Raw genomic sequence first — 17,393 nt, 5'->3', positions numbered from 1 at the left:
CCCCACCTACCCCAACATGCACACACTCTCCAGGAAAATCAGTAGTAATGATAATAAAAATAATAAAATATTGAAAAGAAACAGATGATACACTTAAAAGAGTTTAATGTGAAGAAGTTTTATTTACAAAAAGATTATTCCAAAAGGAGTGGATGGGGCATATGTTGAAATCACAAAAGATTATCAGGAACCCAGGGCTATTAGCTGCCAGTCAGCCACCACCATAGACTTAAAAGGATGAAGGAAGGAAGTCACTGGAAGACAAAAGAAGAGAATGGTGTACCACAGAGCCAGCCACTATGAGAAGATGCAGCCTGAGAAAGCCTCAGAGGAAAAAGGCGGGGGAGTTGGAAACCATTGATGTAGGAAACAGGGCAGCCCCAGTGTGGGAGAGAGAGGGGATGGGTGAAGAAGGACAGAGAGTGGATTTGTAGGAGACAAAGTTGTGTGGGATGGCCTGAGCATGGAAGAAAAAGTCACTCATTTGCAACAGTAAATGCTTATCTTCCCTTGGCAGATGAGTATGGGTGTAAATGACCCTGGAGATAATGGGATTCTGCGCCCAGGGAATTTAACAAATATTCATTGATCAGCAGCTACTGTGTGTCAGGAATTATTCTAATCACCGGGGATTAGAATATGAATAAACCATGAATGCTGTTCTGCAGAAGGTCATAGTCTGGGAAGAGATTTAGGCCCATTAACAGGTAATTTCAAAAAAATATAAAAAGTGCAGCCAATGAAAGTATGATTTCCTTAAGGGCAGGGACTAAATCATATTCTTTTTTGTATAACCAGCTCCTAGCAAAATGCCTGGCGCATAGTGGGACTAAAAAAATGTTAAATAAGTAAAAGGTAGAGTATAGGGCTTATACACGGAGGTAACCTTGGGAAAAGCTAGTTTTAGTCTCTCGTAAGTCCTCAGCAAACCTAAAATGGGAAAACTTTGCAATTCACAGGTATCATTTTATTTCATTTACACAATTTTTCATTGTTTATTCTCTAAAAAGTATTTAGAGTTTCCTCTTATTTCCTGGATGCCAGTGAAGAACTACACCCTTTGTAGACTGCCTTTTTTCTACTCTCATTTAAAACTTACCTGATTTTTTAGGTCCCTGCTTTTATCTCTCTCTCTCTCTCTCTCTCTCTCTCTCACACACACACACACACACACACACACACATCTCACACACATATATTTTTAAACGTATAATGTATATTTTAAAATTACTCAATGTGTAACTTAGATGACAAAGAAGGCATATAGAATCATTGGGCAAAAAATGGTCTACTCAAATGCAGTGGACCAATTAGCAATTTGGGATGAAGGTAAATTTGTAATAAATTCATGCCTCTTATTACAATAATTTGAGGTTAAGATTTTAAAACAGAAAATGAAATAATAAAAATATAGGAAGAAAATTAGTACTATTTATGTTTATCTTGAGGTAAGGAAATTTTACTACAGAAAAGAATTACTGTAAACAAAGGTGAAAAATAAATGACAATGAGAAGATATTTGCGACATTTGCAATATATGACAAAATGTGAAACAGGGAAGGGGGCATTGTAACTAGGCTTGGAAGGTTCCTGGAAAAATAAATGTTTTCCCGTAATACAAATAATCCACATGTCTGTATTGTTTCTTTCTGGTGTTCCAGTTTAGTAAATAAATAAAAAACATAAGGTAAAATTATGGCAGTACTAGCCAGTGTGAGCAATCTGAGGACATACACAGGCTTGTGAAGAATTCCTTTTTTTTTTTTAATTTTATTTATTTATTTGATAGAGATTACGAGTAGTCAGAGAGGCAGGCAGAGAGAGAGGAAGGGAAGCAGGCTGCCTGCTGAGCAGAGAGCCCGATGTGGGGCTTGATCCCAGGACCCTGAGACCGTGACCCTGAGACCGTGACCTGAGCTGAAGGCAGAGGCCTTAACCCACTGAGCCACCCAGGTGCCCCCTTGTGAAGAATTCTTACAAACCAATAAGAAAAAACAAAACTTCAATAGGAACCAAGCAAAAGCCTGAATAAGCAATTCATAAAAGCATAAGTGGATAATAAACATATGAACAAAACACTTACATTTTTAATCTAACAAATTAACAATGATTAAAAGAATGGTAAGATCTGGGGCACCTGAGTGGCATAGTCAGTTAAGCATCTGACTCTTGGTTTCTGCTCAGGTCATGATTTCAGGGTGGTGAGATCCAAGCCTACCTTAGGCTCTGCACCCAGGGTGGAGTCTGCTTGAGATTCTTTCTCCCTTTCCCTCCCCCTTTGCTCCCCCCCCCCCCGTTTCTCCCCCTATGCCCCTCTCCCAGCTGGCACACACACACACTCTTTCTCTCTTCCTAAAATTAATTAATTAATTTAAAAATCTTAAAAAAGAAAAAAAATTATAAGCTCCAATTTCAGGTGAAATATTGGAAAATGCGTACTCATATACTTAATTTTGTCAATACAAATTAGTTCACCATTTATATGCTATAGACTCTTATGTTGTGAATAAAGGATAACCATGATATTGTCAATGAGGAGCCAGATTAAAAAACAATTATAATGTGGCTCTTTGAAGATCATGAAGAAATTGTGATTACTTTGCTAGTGATTGATATTGTTTTGTTTTGTGCAAGAGTTCTTATCTTCGAAAGATAAATATTGAAGTATTTATGGATGAAATGATAGATCATCTGGATTTGCTTTAAAATAATTCAAGACTGCAGGAAAGCAGAAGGTAGAGATAAAGCAAGATGGCCATATCTTGATAATTGTCAATGGCACATGGCTATTCATTATACAGTCTTTCTCCTTTTTGCATATATCAAAAAACCATACCAGAAGTGTTTTAAGCTGTTTGCATACTAACATCCATATTTTGTAAGAAATAAGATTATATATGGATTATACATTAAAAAAAGAACAGATGAAAAGATATCAGAAGTTAACAGTGGTTATCTCGGGTGAAAACTTTAGTTTTCTCCCCTTTGTTTCTCCACATATCCTGAAATTTTTACAATGAACATAAATTACTACAACTGCTAATAAAATAATTTTTTAAGAAATGAATTCAGAAACAATTTTTAAAAATGCATTCGGTGCAGTCACTTTAATCTTATAAAATGGGAGCCGAGAAAGACAAATTAATATATTTTTTCCTAGGGAACCACATCTTTCACAATTTTTATAGTCCTTTCCGTCACTCCACCTACTTTCAATTCAGGAATATCAAGCATACTCTGCTCTTTGGCTTAGATTAAATTTTCTTTCGGATTTTACTTTCTCTCCAATTTCTTTTCTGCTTTCTATTTGGTGTATCTTGATATTAGACTGTCATTTTAACTAACCATAATTACATGTTATTAACTAAAGCCAACATTTTGTCCCATCATGCTTTCATCTGAAACCAATGAGAACTCATTGATCATATAAGGTGTAAGCAACATAGAGATAAGAAATATGCTTTAAGATATTTAGCTAGTCAGGCAGATGCCATTGTAACTGAGACTGTAGGCACTAATGTTGGAGTCAACCAAAGTAAAACTGTGCTTGAAGTGAATTTTTAAAATAGCAATGAACTATTTTTGTCCCTTGCATTTGAGCAGAGCTGAGTATTACGAGAGCAAAGAGAAAAGTGAGTTTTACAATAAAATGTTTGAAGGGACATAGCTGGGTGCTTGGCCTCCTCCTCCTTCTCCCACCCTTTAAATCTCAGAATACTTGCTTATAAAAATAAGAAGAATCTGGTTATTATCAGTTTCAGATCACAACACTGCGCTAACCATATTCCACTTACAATCACTGATCCTCCTAACCACATCCACAGACTTATGTTTGTGTAATCTAATTATATTATACATTCAGTGGAAGACACTGGGACTCAGAAAATGATTAAGTGTGTAGTTCAAAGTCACATAGCCTGGATTCAAATATTATTTCTATCATATGCCAAAGCTCATTCTCTTTTGATTCCACCACAGTGCATTTATGGACAGAGCACAGTATGTGGATTGATGGGGAATGAAATGGGAAAATAGTGAGGGCAGGAGAATATGAGATATAGCAACATTAAAGGGAGAATAAATGCTCATTTCAACTGCGATGGTTATTCTATTCTATGTTTTCAGCCGTAAATGTGCACTATCACAACATTTTGAATTTACAAAGGCATGCCTCTTGCCTTTTGCTGCATACCTATGCGTTCTAGGATGATTCATGAATTCAAAGGCTATTAAAACTAGAAGGAACAATAGAGATCATCTAATAAAATCTTCCCCTTCTTAAAAAAAATAGTTGTAAGAAAATACTGTGAAGTGTTCCTTTATCTATAAGCTCAATTGCTATTGCTGTTCATGACACGAAAAACAATTGGGCGTGAATTTGATTTTGTTTGAAAACTCCTCCAGTAGCATCCATATCTATACTCTAAGTGCAGCGAATGTCACATATATTTGAACAAACAGGTTACAGTGGACAAGGGGAACGGCCCCAAACTGGAACTAGAAGCCTGGCGCTTTGGTTTACTGGTGTTGCTAACAAGTTGTATGATTTTGATCACTTAAACTGGTCAGATTACTCAAATAAATAGACCTGGACTGCATTCTCATCTCTTGGAGTCTTTTAAGGCAAAGAACTGTAGAGTTCTAGTATTGTGGATGCGGTTCCTTTGCTGACACACAAAGGGATGTTGTGGTTAGACTTGGAAATCACCTGACCAAATAACGTTTTCTCAAAATACAAGTAAATCTACAGATACCTCTTCTACCTTTCTGGTGTTCTGAATTGGTAAATGAATAGAAAACACAAAGGAAAACTACAGCAACGGTACAGCAGAAAATGAACAGTGGGAGGTTATATAGATAGATAGATAGATAGATAGATATCTTTTTATATAAATAGACATTTGTAACCCAGTTGAGGCTGTGTAAACTTGACCAAGGAGAAGACATAACAGGGTGAGCAAGAAACTGACACCTTGGCATGTGAGGCAATCAATACTCAGAGCTGCGGGCAGAGTCATAAACATCGATTTGTTTAATTGGTTAAAGTAAAAGAAAATATGTCTATGTAATATTTTCTGTATGTCTTCACTAAGAGATTAAAAAAATTAACCTCATTTGTTGTTTTACCTCTATTTGGTTCTATCTATAAATGGGTGATATAACTTTCATTATTAATATTCTTCACCTACTTTTTAAACAACCTAATTCAAATCAGTCCACAAGTTCCTAAGTAAATAACTCTCCAAACACCTGATTCATGTGCTACCTGAGGGATGACGGCATTAGCTATGCTTCCAAAGTCTTTTAGGTAAATGGCCTCAATATAAACATGAAAGGCTGTTTTTACGGGGGCGTCACAAGTGGCTGGCACATTTGGATCTGGAAACCTACATCTGCAAAATCTGTGACAGTTGTGTTATTTGACCGTTCTCACCCATCGGTGGTGTTCGTACATGCCCTAGGCTTGGCCTCCAATCACCAGAGACTGTAACACAGCAGACAGGGAAAAAATCAGCCATGACTACACCTGCTAGACTGTGACAGAGCTGGTTTTGTGGACAGGAAAAGGCACTATTTTAAGGCCTGTTTCCTCTAGAACGTTTCCTTTTTCTTTTATTTTGAGTCCTTTCTACTTTAAACACTATTCCCCATGCTTTTCTTTGTGTATTTACCAAATCAAACTCTCAGGTATGTCGTAGATCGATGCTGACTTGATCATGAGAACCGCTTTACCCACCTTATCTACTGATTAGTAATTATTCATCCGTCTAGCTAAGAAATATTGGAAGGGCTTATTTTTCAGAGTTTGAAATCAGTGTTCAGAGTGATCCTCTGAAAATAAAGTCAAACTCTGAGAAATTTTCTTTAGAGCAAATAAAGACAAGTCAGTTAAAATGTGGCTATAGCTGTTTGTGTCATAGGTAAATCAGCTTTTGATGTGCCCAGTGAATTGGATAGCCTAGCAGTTCCGTAGTCCATATTGCTATAATCTAATATACTTATATATACTGATTTACAAATATCTAAATACAATAATGTATGCTAACAGAGAACCAAGCAGTGTTGGAAATGTCACTGTGTGACATTTATAGGTAGAATATCTGCAGTTTCCAAACCGGAAGAAAACACGTCATTCTACTTTCCTCCTTCCAAAGACATACATTGCAGACACTGGGCACCACTGTAGACAGCAAGGAATGAGAGTAGAGGAAACACGGGGGAGCGTAGACAGGTATAGTGGAGACAGGACAGAGTAGGCATAAGGGTAGCAAAAAGTACAGAAAAGGAATTTAAAATAATAAAGAATGTTAGTGAGAAGTTTCATGCCCGTTTTATAATACTTAGCCATACTTATTTTCTTATACTTAAAATTGACCTGTAGTCTTTCGTCATAAAATCAACTCATATTAATGATTTATGTGACATATTTGGAAAAATGGTATTTTTGACAGTTGATGTTGTTGTTTTGGCATCATCACTCCCGCTGAAAGAAATAGACACATGAGGATTAAACTAAGTATCACTCGAGAATTTTTTATAAATTGTCTTCTGGTTCAACACAAGAATGTCTCACGGTCAGCAGCTACTAGCATCCCTTCAATGTAGTAATGTATCACATAAGTGTCAAATAAGTTATACATTAATACTTGCAGAAATAATTCCTGTAAAGATACTTTCTTAAAATAAAAGCCTCTTTTTTGTAAAGTGACTAATAATCCCTGGATTATATATTTTTTATATCTCTATGCTCATTTACTACATTTGCCAAAATTATGGTAAAAAGGGAGACCACAGTTCGCTTTTGTTTTCTTTATGCAGACATTCCAAAGCTCGTTGGTTTCTAAATTAGTTCATGCCATAAATAGGCTCAACTGATATGTTCAATTTTCCTACATATCAATTAGTAATCTATTGATTAGATATTAATTATATTAATGTGTTTAGTCCCTTTCTTCTGTCTGTACCCCCAATGAATAGTGCTCAGGGTAATATGAAAACAAACCTTTAATTAAACATAAAAGCATTCTAAAGGACTATTCAACATAGTCCTGGCAGATGTTCATTGGAATATTTTGTTTTCTAATAGTTAAAATGCAATTGACTGAAAAGAGAAAAGCAGATTTCTTATCCCTTCTGTGCTGCAACTGGTAACATTTTAATTGCCCAAACCTTTGTTCATATCCTTTCATGGTTGATCTTTGCATAGATGTTCAATCTGTAATTGAAAACTAGGGATAGATATTCTTTCCTCCTAGAGGATCCCTTCATGTCACTAGTCTCTTCAGATTATTTTTTGTTAAAACCTTGGATGAATAAAATACAAAAGCTTTGAAATGTGTTATTTATCAAAACATATTTGATACAGCAATATCTCTGCTGAGATTTCTGTATGTTCCTAATATTCTAAAGAAAATATTCTGTTGATTTTGATTTTTGCTCTTTTTTTTTTAAAGATTTTATTTATTTGACAGAGAGAGATCACAAGTAGGCAGAGAGGCAGGCAGAGAGAGAGAGGAGGAGGAAGCAAGCTCCCTACCAAGCAGAGAGCCCGATGCGGGGCTCGATCCCAGGACCCTGAGATCACGACCTGAGCCGAAGGCAGTGGCTTAACACACTGAGCCACCCAGGCGCCCCTATTCTGTTGATTTTTATGGCATGTACCTCTTAGGTCAAATGCAGAAACTGCTTAGACATATGAGAAATTTTATGAATTGAAATTTGGATAAAATCATCTGTCCTCAAATCCCAGAATTAGTTATTTAAAGGAATCAAAATAGAATATCTGCAGTTTCCAAACTGGAAGAAAACGCATCTATCTACTTTCCTCCTTCCAAAGACGTACAGCTTCTTTATGCTTCTTTATGCTGTCCCCAGAGCTGTCACTGCTCCTGGATTGGCCCTATTGATCAGTTCTGCACCGCCAAGAATTTAATTATGTTACATGGATCTTAAGAGTTTGTTTGGAGTTTTCAGCCAGGAAACCCAGGTCCTCCCATTGTGAGAGAACCCTCTGTTATCTAGGAAGTTGGTCTTTTCTGCCTGGGTATGCAGCTGACAAGAAAACAGACAGCAGGGAGGTAGCAAGAGCATAGAGGCCAAGTTATTATCAGTTTGGAAACAGATCACTTTTTGTCTTATTCCATATTCTATCAGGGCCTTTCTTAGTATTAAAAATACAGGATTTGCAAGCATAAGAAAAAGAAAAGAGGGAACATAATTTGGGGCAGAGAATCTTTAAGATTATCTTGTATACCACCCATGTGAACAGCTAGCTGCTTCTCACCTCCCACCTCCACCCAGTCAATAACTCAGATTAGCAAAAGAAACAGAATAGGGTTATCATTGTTATTGCTGAGAGACTGTTTCAGGAGATTGATTTTTTCTGTAACTATGTAATTCCACAAACGCTATTCACATTGGGACTTCGAGGCCGTCTTCATATCTGTAAGCTTGAGAAGTAGCATTAATTCCACTTTTATAATAAATAGGCAGGTGACCTGGCTTCTTTTAGGCCTGGAATGTGTGAGTCCAAGTGACTTTTTCTTGTCTTTGCTCTGAAAAATTCTTTGCTTCAGGAAATAGTGAAGCCTGAATAAGACATGGTCCCTCACCTTGTATGCTTGAAAAATTTCATGGGGAGGGGCACCTGGGTGGCTCAGTGGGTTAAGCCTTTGCCTTCGGCTCAGGTCATGATCTCAGGGTCCTGGGATTGAGCCCCACATCGGGCTCTCCGCTCAGTGGGGAGCCTGCCTTCCCCCACCCCCGCCTGCCTCTCTGCCTACTTCCAATCTCTCTCTCTCTCTCTCTCTCTCTGTTAAATAAATAAATAAAATCTTTAAAAAAAAAAAACATTTCATGGGGAAAACAAAGGTGTAAACCAAATCAGGCAAATAATCTATCTTGAACCTGGATCAAATAAATGGAGGAAAAACAAATGCACTGTGCTAGGACCCATGTGGTACTTGGGCTCTCTCAGATCATTTCAGGGAAAACAGAGTTAAGTTTTTGATGATCATGTCTACACCAAGGCTGAATCCAGTGGCCTTACCACATTTTCTGAACTAGCTCATGACCAAGAAGGCAAGAATATCATTAATCTTCCTTCCGTCTGTGTAATACCTCAGACCGTATCTCTAGGTGCCGGTTAATTTTTACTCATAATTGCCAAGTGTGCTATTATGTTGACCCAAATCACAGACCTCTTAACATTTTTTTAATTTATTAAGACTTTATTTCTTTAGGGCACTTTTAGGTTCACAGCACAGTGTATAGATACATATGTATACCTCTGCCCCCACACATACATAGCCTATCTCCCATTATCAGTAACCCCCACAGAGTGATACATTTGTTACCATTGGTAAACCTACATTTTGAAACATGATAATCACCCAGAGTCCATAGTTTACGTTAGGATTCACTCCTGCTGTTTTACATTCTATGGGTTTGAACAAATATATAATAATGTGTATCAAAAACAACAAAAAATCCCACACATGTATCCATCGTTATAGTATCACGCAGAGTAGTTTCACTGTCCTAAAAATCCTCTTTATTCTACCTGTTCATCCCTAATACCACCCCCACCCCTGGACACCAGTGAAATTTTTACTGGATTCATAGTTTTGACTTTTCCAGAAGGTCGTATAGTTGGAGTCATACAGAATCCAGCTTTTTCAGATTGGCTTTTTTCACTTTGTAATAAATATTTACCTTTCCTCCACATCTTTTCATGGCTTGAGAGTTTATTTCTTTTTAGAGCTGAATAGTATTCCACTGTCTGGATGCTCAGAGTTTTTTTTTTCCAAACTTTGGAAATTATGACTAAAGCTGCTATAACCATCTATGTACGGATTTTTGAATGGACATAAGGTTTCAGTTCATTTGGGAAAATACCAAGAAGCACGATTGCTGGGTCATATGACAAAAGTATGTTTAGTTTTGTAAGAAGCCACCAAGCTGTCTTTCAAGTAGCCATATCATTTTATATTCTACCAACAGTGAATGAGATTTCTTGTTGCTCCACATCCTCACCAGCGTTTGGTGGTAACAGTGTTCCGGATTTTGGCCATTCTCATAGATGGTTAGTGGTATCTAGTTGTTTTAATTTGCATTTCCCTGATGACATAATGTGGAGCCTCTTCTCATATGCTTATTTGCCATCTGATCCTCTTCTTTGGTGAGGTGTCTCTTAGGGTCTTTGGCCCATTGCTCAGTTGGGTGATTTTTTTCTCTCATTCATTTATAAAATATTTATAAAATATCAAATCACTGTGATTTACACCTGAAACTAAAAGGATATTTATGTCAGTTGGAATTCCATGAAAAAAAAAGATCATTCTATGGTCAACTATTATTCAGGCAGAATAAATACCTGATTTTTTATTAGTTGTCAGAGTAATGAGTTGGTGTCTTAGAAAACTCCATTGGGAATCAGTATGTTGGGGCTAGTGTGTTTTGTTTGGTATTGTTGTTCTATTTTTATTTTTTGTCTCACCGTAGACTCATAATTTTTTATATACCCTGTTTAAATCTTTTTTAAAGAGGTTATTTATTTTTTTATTATGTTCAGTTAGCCAACATATAGTACCTCATTAGTTTTTTTCCTTTCTTGTTTCCTTTTTTTCTTTTTTCCTTTCTTTTGCATATTATTATTATTATTGTATGTTCAGTTAGCCAATATATTAAGTCTTTTTGATGTTCAAGTTGCCTTGTCTGAGGTCAGTGGGACCTCCTGCAAGCTGTATCATATATCCTTTTAAAATGACCACATTAGAATTTGATAGCTTTCCTGCTTTCTGGGGCAAGACGTCCCAGGCTAATCTTAAAATTTTTCTGTTTCAGATTTAGAATCAGCCATATCTCCAAGGAACCCTTGTTCCTTTTAGTGAAAAATAGTATTTTGGGGTACTCATTTCTGCTAGATTGTCATTGTTTCTTTTATAAGATTAGGGAAGTTATTAGAATCTTTTATTTGGATAGATGAATGGGTAGACTCACGAGTACTCACTGATATTTCTAGCTCAATTAAAATCACAAAGTGTTTAATATCTTATTAAAGATATCTTGTTTTCCTCTCTATGGAAACTTTTATTTCCTAAACCATTAACTTATTTACTTAATATTTTATCCTATAACATACCCTAAATAACTTCAAAATAACAATATATCTAACAGTAAAAACTGGATCACAATTTTAAATGCCCATTCTCTTGAACTTTCCTCTTTGAGGAATAAAATTTTGAAGTAACGGCTAAGATTCACATACACACAGTAATTATGCATGCCTTTAACTTCTCTTTACTAAATTATGGCAGCTGAAATATCCTTCTTCTATAGATCCTCCTAGAAAAACCTAAAACCCCTATCTCTGATAATATAAAATTGGTCAGTCAATTATTAAAAATTATTAGTAGCCTACTATTTGTCAGATATTATTGAGGGTTCCGTGAATACACTGCTGTCATGAACCATCAGTACAGACTCGATTTAATAGAATTTAAATGTGGATATGTACCTGGCAGCCAGCTTCTACAGTGGCACCTAATGATTCCCACCTCACAGTATTAACACCCTTGTGTGATCCCCTCCCATATTATACTAGAGTTGTTCTATTGGTGTGACCAGTAGAATATGTTAGAAGAATTGGTATTTAACCTCTGAGATTCAGTTATAAAAAACACTGCAGCTAGGGGCATCTGGGTGGCTGAGTGGGTTAAAGCCTCTGCCTTCAGCTCAGGTCATGATCCCAAGGTCCTGGGATTGAGCCCCGCATCGGGCTCTCTGCTCAGGAGGGATCCTGCTTCCCCCTGTCTCTCTGCCTGCCTCTCTGCCTACTTGTGATGTCTGTCTGTCAAATAAATAAATAAATAAAATCTTTAAAAAAATAAAAATAAAAAACACTGCAGCTACCATCTTGGTTGGTGCCTCTCAGATCACTTGGTCTGGGGGATGCCAGATCCATGTTGTTTATAACAAACATGTTTACACACTGAACTTAGTTAAGTAACCATGAGCCTTGGATCTTAAAAAATATATGAGGATACAATACAAGGTCTTGGCCTGCAGAATGTAGGAGATTAAATGATACCAGTACATAAAACTGATACTTGAAGGTCCTTGTAAAAGAAGGGACACAACCAATTTATTCACCAAATGTGCCTTTATCCTGGTTTAGAGTTTGCATTCAAATTAACTACAAAGTCCAGGAAAACCCAAAGAAAAAAATAAGTAGAGGAAGAAAAAAAGAAAGAGAGAGAGAGAGAAAGAAAGAAAAGAAGGAAGGAAGAGGGAGGGAGTGAGAGAGGGAGAGAGGAAGGAAGGAAGGAAGGAAGGAAGGAAATTAGTTGTCCTGGATTATTGTGTCTGATCAATATTACTTCTAAATATCTGTGCATAGGAGCACCTGGGTGACTTGGTTGTTAAGCGTCTGCCTTCAGCTCTTGTCATGATTCCAGTGTCCTGGGATCGAGACCCACATCATGCTCCCTGCTCAATGGGAAGCCTGATTCTCCCACTTCCACTCCCCCTGCTTGTGTTCTCTCTCTCTCTCTCTCTGTCAAATAAATAAATAAAATATAAATAAATAAATATTGGTGCATAAATCTTAAATAAAGTTTAGATTTAACAGAAAAAATAGAAGAGGAGGAAACTCTACCAGATTCATTTACAAATCTAGCATTATCCTGTTACCAAAACCAACAAAGTTGTCATGAGAAAAGAAAAATTAAAAGCCAATAATCCTGGTAAAATGATTCAAAAGCCCCCAACAAAATGTTAGCAAATCAAATTCAATAATACATTAAAAGGATTATACGCCATGATCAAGTGGGATTTATTCCAGGGACACAAGAATGGTTCAACATTTGCAAATGAGTCAATGTGATATACCACATTAACAAAATGGACAATAAAAATTATATGACCATCTCAATAAATGCAGAAAAAGCATTCAACAAAATTCAACATCTGTTTATGATAAAAACTCTCAACAAAGCTGGTATAGAGGAAACATATCTCAACATATTAAAGGCCATATATGACAGGCCTACAGTTTACATCATATTCAACACTGGATCAGGCATAAGACAAGGATGCCCACTCTTGCCATTTTATTCAACATCATGGTGAGAGTCCTAGCCACAGCAATTAGGCAAAAAAAAAAAAAAAAAAAAAAAAAGACATCAAAATTGGAAAAGAAAAAGTAAAATTGTCACTATTTTCAGATGATACTATATATAGAAAACCTAAACATTCCATCAAAAACTTGTTAAAACTGGGCGCCTGGGTGGCTCAGGGGGTTAAGCCGCTGCCTTCGGCTCAGGTCATGATCTCAAGGGTCCTGGGATCGAGTCCCACATCAGGCTCTCTGCTTGGCAGGGAGCCTGCTTCCTCCTCTCTCTCTGCCTGCTTGTGATCTCTCTCTGTCAAATAAATAAATAAAATCTTTAAAAAAAAAAAAAACTTGTTAAAACTAAAAAATTTAGTAAAATTGCAGGATACAAAACCAACACATGGAAAGTTGTTTTTTTCCTATAAACTAACAACAACTTATCAAAAAAAGACATTAAGAAAACCCATTTACAATCTCATCAGAAAGAATAAAATACCTAGGAATAAATTTAACCAAGGAGATGAAAGACCTATACACTGAAAACTATAAGACATTGATGAAAGAAATTGCAAATAACAAAAATGAATAGAAAGGTATTCCATTCTCATGGATTGGAAGAATTAATATTGTTAAAAACATTCATACTACCCAAAGAGGTCTAGAATTCAGTGCAATTGCTACCAAAATTCCAAAGGCCTTTTTCACAGAAAAAGTAAAAACAATCCTAAAAATTTGTATGGAACCACAAAAGACTCCAAATAGCCAAAGCCATCTTGAGAAAGAAGGGCACAGCTGAAGGCATCATGCTTCCTGATTTCAAACTATATTAAAAAGCCATAGTAATCAAAACAGTATGGTATTGGCATAAAAATAGACACATAGATCAATAGAACAGAATACAGAGCCCAGAAATAAATCAACGCATATATAGTTAATTTACGATAGAGGAGCCAAGAATATGCAATGGGGAAGGACAGTCTCTTCAATAAATGGTGTTGGGAATATTGGACATCCTCATGCAAAAGGATGAAATTGGGCCACTATCAACAACATATACAAAAGTGAACTCAAAATGGATTGAAAACATGAATGTAAGACCTAAAACCATAAAACTCCTTGAAGAAAACACAGGTGGTAAGAAACTGACATAGATCTTGGGGATGATTTTTTTAATCTGACACCAAAAACAAAGCAACAGAAGCAAAAATAAACAAGGGAGACTACATCAAACTATAAAGATTCTGCACAACAAAGGAAACCATCAACAAAATGAAGAGGCAACTTACTGAATGGGAGAAAATATTTGCAAATCATATATCTGCGAAGAGGCTTATATCCAAAATATATAGAGAACACATACAACTCAATAGCAAAAAAAAAAAAAAAAAAAAAAAAAAAAAACCAATTAAAAATGAGCAGAAGAACTGAACAGACATTTTTCTAAAGAAGCCATACCGATGGACAACAGGTACATGAAAAGATGCTCTATGTCCTTAAACAGAGAAATGCAGATCGAAACCACAGTGAAGTATCACCAGACACGTGCTTGAATGGCCTTTATCCAAAAGACTAGATGTAATAAATGTTGGTGAGGATATGGAGAAAAGGGAAGCCTTAATGCACTGTTGGTAGGAATGCAAACTGGTTCAGCCACTGTGGAAAACAATGTGGAGGTTCCTCAAAACATCACTGATAGAACTACCATGTGACCAGCAATTCCACTTCTGGATATTCATCTAAAGAAAACAAGAACATTAGTCTGAAAAAAAAAATGAAGAGATCAAAATAGTTTTTCCTGGGGGAGGTAGTGAGCTGGAGAGGAGCATGGCTTTCTCTCCCTGCCATAGCATGTGCCTGCCCCCTGGTATCAGTGTACTTCAAAAAGAGGGAATCTTCTGGCAAAAATGTCGCTTTGCCTTCTGTGTTCAAGACTCCCAATTGACCAGGTACTGTGAACTTTGTTCACACCAACTTGTGCAAAAACAATAGACAGTCCTGTGCTATCAGTGAATTAGCATGTCAGCAAACCAATCCTGAGTCTTGGGGCTCCGATTTCTAGAGTTCGAGGCAGTGAGACTCACAGTTCTTGCCAGGGTGGTTTTGAAAATATGTGTCAAGGGGCTGCGTGTTTGCACTGACCAAAACCCAACACCATAGGCACGGCATAGTGAACACAACACAGAAGCGTTAGGCTGTGTGCTCCGCCCGGGCCACCTTTGGTCTTACCAGCGCAGGGCATGTCTAAAGGTCAGCAAACTGAGAAAATGCCTGAACTTGTTTTGGTGGTCAGAGATAAAACTCAAAGCTACAAGAAGGCCAAGGAGCCTGATTTGCTTCTTCAGAAACTTAACGCCTGGAATGATATCAAGAAGGTCTATGCCTCTCAGCAAATTAGAGCTGGCAAAGGCCAAATGTGTCCTATACAGCACAGGAGACCCTGCGTCCTTTATAACGAGGACAACAGTACCGTGAAGGCCTTCAGAAACATCCTTGGAATGACTCTCCTTAATGTAAGCAAACCCAACATTTGGAAACTTGCCCCCTGGAGAGCATGTGGGACGTTTCTGCCTTTGGATCAAAAGTGCTTCCCGCAGATGAGATGATCTGAGGAAAAGCTCAGAGATCCAAAGAGCCCTCTGAGCGCCACACAAGAGGGTTCATGGTAGAGTCCTAAAGTGGAATCCACACACAAAAACCCGAGAATCGTGTTAAAGCTAAACCCGTATGCCAAGACCACGAGCCGGAATAACCATTCTTTCCTGGAGCAAGAATTACAAACTCCAGATGGATAAGGCAGCAGCACTGGAAGCCAACTCAGATGAGAAGGGTTCCAGGCAAGAAGCCTGTGATAGGGAAGACAGGAAAGGAGGCTGTTGGCGTTAAGGAGCAGAAGAAGCCTCTGGTGGGGAAAAAAAAAAAAATGCAGCTCCAAGAAGAGAAGCCTACAGACAAGAAACCTACCACAGAAGAAAAGAAGACTGCTGCCTAAACTTAAATATTTGCTCCATAAATGTCTAATCATCTTGGACATCTAATTCTGAATAACAATCTGACCAAAGGCAGTGAGGGGGAAGAAAAGATCAAAATTGTATGGTTTTTGCGTATTACACCTCTGTGTCCATTGCAGCATTACTTATCATGGCCCAAATGCGGAAACAACCTAAGTGTTCATCCATGGATGGATAAAGACGTTGTAGTAAATATATATATATATATATTTGTGTGTGTGTGTGTGTGTGTGTGTGTGTATATATACATATACAATATTATTCAGCCATCAAAAAGAACGAAATCTTACCATTTGTGACAACATGGGTGGACCCGAAAGTCATTATGCTAAGTGAAATAAATCAGAGAAAGACAAATACCATATGGTCTCTCTTATACATGGAAGTTTAAATAAACAAACAAACAAACAAAAACCAAGCTTATAGAACTAGAGAACAGATTGATGGTTGCCAGAGATGGAGGGTGGGAAATGGGAGAAATGGGTGAATGTTTTCTTAGTTTAAATAAATTGAATTAAAAATAAATCACTCAGGCGCCTGGGTGGCTCAGTGGGTTAAGCCTCTGCCTTCGGCTCAGATCATGATCTCAGGGTCCTGGGATCAAGTCCCACATGGGGCTCTCTGCTCGGCAGTGAGCCTGTTTCCTCCTCTCTCTCTCTCTGCCTGCCTCTCTGCCTACTTGTGATCTCTGTCTGTCAAATAAATAAATTCTTAAAAAAAAATCACTCAAATTTAGCAATTAAAATCCAAAAGCAGATTTAAAAATAATATATCAGCACCATAATAGAGAGATTTCACAAAATCAAAGATAGTTGAATATTAGAAAAGCAGTGAATAAAACCCATAACATTATAAAATTTAAGAAGTATCATATGATCATCTTCACTGATATCAAAAAGGCTTTTGATAAAATCACACCAATCCTTGCTCAGATCATTCAGAGGAATTTTTCTGAACATCATCAAGCATAAATAGAGTATATACATATACATATATGTCATCATATATATACAAATATACATATATTTACTCACATATATCAATATATAAATATACACATACGTATTTAAATATATACTTATGTGTATGTGTATATATGTATACATACACCTATACATATGTGTCTATAAAGATGAGTAAAAAATTAGCATTAGTGTCAAATAACACTAAATATTGCTTAGAGACATATATGTAGTAATCATGTAAAGATATAAATGGGAATGAAAAATACAAATTCAGGAGGAAAAGAGGCAAAATGAGACTGGTAAATA

At 36.8% G+C, this 17,393-nt stretch overlaps 1 pseudogene; it reads left to right on the top strand.

The window, feature by feature from the left end:
* Positions 1 to 16,103, top strand: part of LOC123939238 — a 29,906-nt pseudogene extending 13,803 nt beyond the window's left edge.
* Positions 16,104 to 17,393: the final 1,290 nt, after the last annotated feature.

The sequence above is a fragment of the Meles meles genome, chromosome 3 (genome assembly GCF_922984935.1).
Source record: "Meles meles chromosome 3, mMelMel3.1 paternal haplotype, whole genome shotgun sequence".
NCBI lineage: Eukaryota > Metazoa > Chordata > Mammalia > Carnivora > Mustelidae > Meles > Meles meles.
The sequence above is the reverse complement of the archived record's forward strand: the minus strand, read 5'-3'. Positions and strand labels throughout refer to the sequence as shown.